The sequence below is a fragment of the Mus caroli genome, chromosome 2, assembly GCF_900094665.2.
Source record: "Mus caroli chromosome 2, CAROLI_EIJ_v1.1, whole genome shotgun sequence".
NCBI classification, from domain to species: Eukaryota; Metazoa; Chordata; class Mammalia; order Rodentia; family Muridae; genus Mus; species Mus caroli.
In genome coordinates this window covers 110072871-110077099 of record NC_034571.1, presented here as the reverse complement: position 1 = coordinate 110077099, position 4229 = coordinate 110072871, and the positions used below count along the sequence as shown (strand labels likewise).

Sequence of the window (4229 nt, the reverse complement as noted above, 5' to 3'; positions counted from 1 at the left end):
ATTTGAAATGCATCCATGCTCTTCTGCATAATTGTACTAGAGTCAAGTATCTTACTTCACATCTGTAATACCTGCTATTGCAAAGGAGAAATACTATGTCTTACTTCCAGGAGATATACGCAGAACAACTTTGTCTCGAGGGAACTTGTGCAAGCCAATATAAGATCTAGATTCTTCACATAATATAAAGCAGAAGATGCCTCTTCAGATTTCATTCCTGAAGTCTGGGATGCTGGCACTTTCCAGTTAGACAACAGTTCTTCATTTCTGTACTCTGGCTCAGAGCTGCTGCTGACTTCTGGTCTAGAGCAGCAGACGCGATTTCTTTCTAGGCTTCTTCTTTTCCGCTGGTGTTTTTCTATTTATCTGTCTGGCCAGCTCATAAAATATCTCACTAACGTCGATCTTTGACGTTGCAGAAGATTCTAAAAAGGCACAGTTTACACCACTGTCTTGCTAAATTCTGGCCTTGTTCTTTGCCAACTACCCGCTCATTCTTCCAGATCACATTTATTGCCCACCAAAATCATTGGGACATCTTCTGTGTCTTTAACGTGTAAAATCTGTAATTCTCTCAAGTCTTGTAGTAATTAAATGTAGACTGAGCTGTAATTGAGTAAACTAGTGCAAACCCTTGGCCATTCTTCATATACAAATCCTTCATCACTGTAAACTGCTCTGCTCCTGTGGTGTCCAGGATTTCTAGCATACACTTGGCAATCTACTTTGACTTGCTTTCTGTAGGAATCATCTATTGTTGAGTCATATTTTTCAACAAAAATTCCCTGAAAAAAAAACTGAACTGTCAGAGCAAACTTCCCCACGCCTCCTAAACCAAGGACCACCAGCTTGTACTCACACATGATGTGCTTTGTTAATATTAACACCCTCCTCCTCCTGCTCCTCCTCCTCCTCTTCTCCTCCTCCTCCTCCCTCTTCCTTCCTCCCTTTCAGCTGGTTCCTTTTCTGAGCTTGTAGCACACATTAGGGTCTTTGGGCTACAGGCAGCACAAGGATCATTCTGAAAAGGCTGACACTGAAGTGGGAACACTGATGTGAAATGTTTGAGCCATTTCACACTCCAAGAATGTGCCTGGTCTGAGGGATGCGTTGGTCCCCAGACCTTTCGCGGTGTCATCAAGAACATGGGTCTCCTTTCTACAATCCTCTCAGATCTCTCCTCCCTGACTCTTCCAATGAAGACTGCCTCTTTCACAAAAGAGGATCAATTCCAATTACATTTGAAGAAGGGAAGTACCTGGAAAGAAATTGTAGACACACCTCTTGCTTCAAAGGGTGTTCAAAGGGTGCTATGTCCATTCTTATACTAATTTAGGGGTAGCGGGGAGAAGACATTATGCTAGCTAGTGTAAGCCTATCAGGTCTCATCTGAAAGTAAGGTTGGCACCCTCTGAGTACACAGAGTAGAAAGAGGTAACCAAAGCAGCAGCCGGGAAGGAGCTGTGTGTGTGAATGTGAAGATCTGATGGTGATGTCATGTGATGTCATGTATCTCCCTCAGTCACTCTCCACCTTATTTTTTGAGACCTGCTTTCTCATTGGTTGGATTAGCTGGTCAGCAAACCCCAGGGATATGCCTGTGTCTTCCCACCTCCCCCACCCCACCCCCAGTGCTGGGATGATGGTGGCATGCTGCCAACCTTCTGGCTTTTCACGTGGGGCTAGGGATCCAAACTCAGGTCTTAATGGTTACAAAGCAAGCATTTTACTAATTGAGCTCCCCAGCCCTCAGATTTCTTTTAGATAGAATGAATGATAATCTACATCCACAGAATACAATCTGTCACATCACCACTGATAGCCTATCTTGTTAGTTGTAAGCATTTATAATGAAGAATATCATGACTGTCGAGGTTTGGTCTGTTGCTGTGGATTATAATGCTAAATTCTCTACCCAAAGATCTAGTTGCCTGTGAGTGAATTCTCATGGTTACCAACTTTTGTCATACAAACCTTGCTCCTTAATTTAAAACTACTGGTGGAATAAAAATGGCTACAGCCAATTACTGGAGGGATTAGAGGTAGGTGTGTTTTGATTTGGGGTTGCAGAGTAGGAGAGAGGAGAAAGGACAAGAGAGGGGGAGGTATAAGTTGCCATAAGAGGAGATGGACCATGAGCACATGGCCAGAAGAAACAGCAAGTATTTGAGGTACACCACTACGAAGTAGCCAGGCCAGAAATTAGTAGATTAGAGGTTACCCCCCAGTAATTGTCCAAGCCAAATAAAATAACCACTTGACCTCCATAGGTTTAAATCACACCAAACAAATGAACTTCAAGAGGCTCCATGGTTTTTAATTATTGCAGCCATGCATCTGACTGTCAGTTCATGTGGATCTGCATTGGACTGTGGTATGCATTATACATCTGATTCTCCTAATGGCCCCGTGAGTATCGGGTAAGTAGCTGAATGGATTCCAGGGCTCACCTATGGTGGAGAAGGGGTTTGCTTGGCTTCATTCCACAGTTACTGTCCTGACACGACAGAGGCAACCCTAGTGCTTCGCATTTGAAGCAACATTTCTGCAGTTCCTACCTAACTCTGACTACCCACATGCATGAGTCCACATAGGGACATGCACACACAGGCACACACACACACACACACACACACACACAGGCACACATGCACCTGTACAAAGTAATTTTTTTTTATTTAAAAAGATTTATTTCTTTTATGTATGTGAGTATATTGTCACTCTCTTCAGACACACCAGAAGAAGACATCAGATCCCATTATAGATAGTTATGAGCCATCATGTGGTTGCTGGGAATTGAACTCAGAACCTCTGGAAGTGCAGTCTTAAATGCTGAGCCATCTCTCCAGCACCCCAAGGCAACTCTTATTTTTTTTTATTTATTAGGTATTTTCTTCATTTACATTTCCAATGCTATCCCAAAAGTCCCCCATACCCTCCCCCCTCCACTCCACTACCCACCCACTCCCACTTCTTGGCCCTGACATTGCCCTGTACTGAGGCATATAAAGTTTGCAAGACCAAGGGGCCTCTCTTTCTACTGATGGCCGACTAGGTCATCTTCTGACACATATGCAGCTTCTTGATATATATCTGTTTACCATATATACACACATATCATCTAGATCAGCTAAACATATCATATATGTGTGTATGTATATATACATATGTATATATACACACACATATACATATATATATATATATATATATATATGCATACCACTGCAGACTCTAAACTACATACATATGAATTCCAAATTCTGGCTTTTGAGCCTGCCCAGTTGGGTAATGTTTCCATGGAGAGCTTAACAAGCACAACAGAAAAGGGAAAGTAGTAATCAGCTCTGTTGGGGTCGATGTCTGACCCTTACCACCATTTCTATTGCTTAGATCCCGGGAAAGTAAGAAACAATGCCATTCATCAAGCATCTTTCTGGGAAGTTAGTGAAGAAACTCACCCTGTAGGGAAAAAATAAGGATACCCAGAAGCTTCCATGTCCTCTGGGGACCTCAGGATGTACACACTCCTGTTCACCTTGCTAGCCAGTTCAGATTGCTTCCCAGCATTCCAAGACAGCAGCAAACCAAGATGCCCAGAAACAGAAAAGAACTACATCAGAAGGTGCAGGGAGCTCTTAAAGCCCACTGCCAGGGTTTTCTAGAGAGAATGGTTTCATTCATTCATTCATTCATGCATGCATTCACTCACTCACTCACTCACTCACTCATTCATTCATTTCTAAAAGCTAGGACCACAAAGACACAGGATCACAGCACTCAGGTTAGCATGGAACACATTAGGATAGCCTCAGACTTGCAGGTAGCATCTAGCCTCAGCCTCCCAATGTGTTAGGATTATAGGCATGCGCTATCCCACATGGCCAGAGAAGGACATCCTTTCTTTCCTCACTCATCTCTGCCTTCCCCCACATAATCAGGGTGCAGGTAGAGTGGAGTAGCTCTAGTCAATGTCAGAGCAAGGCATGGTAGGTGAGGTACAGTGCTGGGAACATCAGGGGATGCACTTTGTTCAGAAAAAAGGAAAGCTTGCACTGATCTGACATTTATTGAGAGAACAGAGGAGAGGGACAATGAGAAGTAGGAAGATGACTCCACAGTGCAGGAGCAGTCACAGGATGCTGAGAGGACACCACAGCCCAGGAGCAGTCATGGGATGCTGAGAGGACTCCACAGTGCAGAGGCAGTGACAGGATGCTGAGAGGACT

At 43.7% G+C, this 4229-nt stretch overlaps 1 pseudogene; it reads right to left on the bottom strand.

Annotated features, from left to right (window-relative positions):
• Positions 1-303: 303 nt before the first annotated feature.
• Positions 304-863, bottom strand: LOC110290096 (annotated as a pseudogene).
• Positions 864-4229: the final 3366 nt, after the last annotated feature.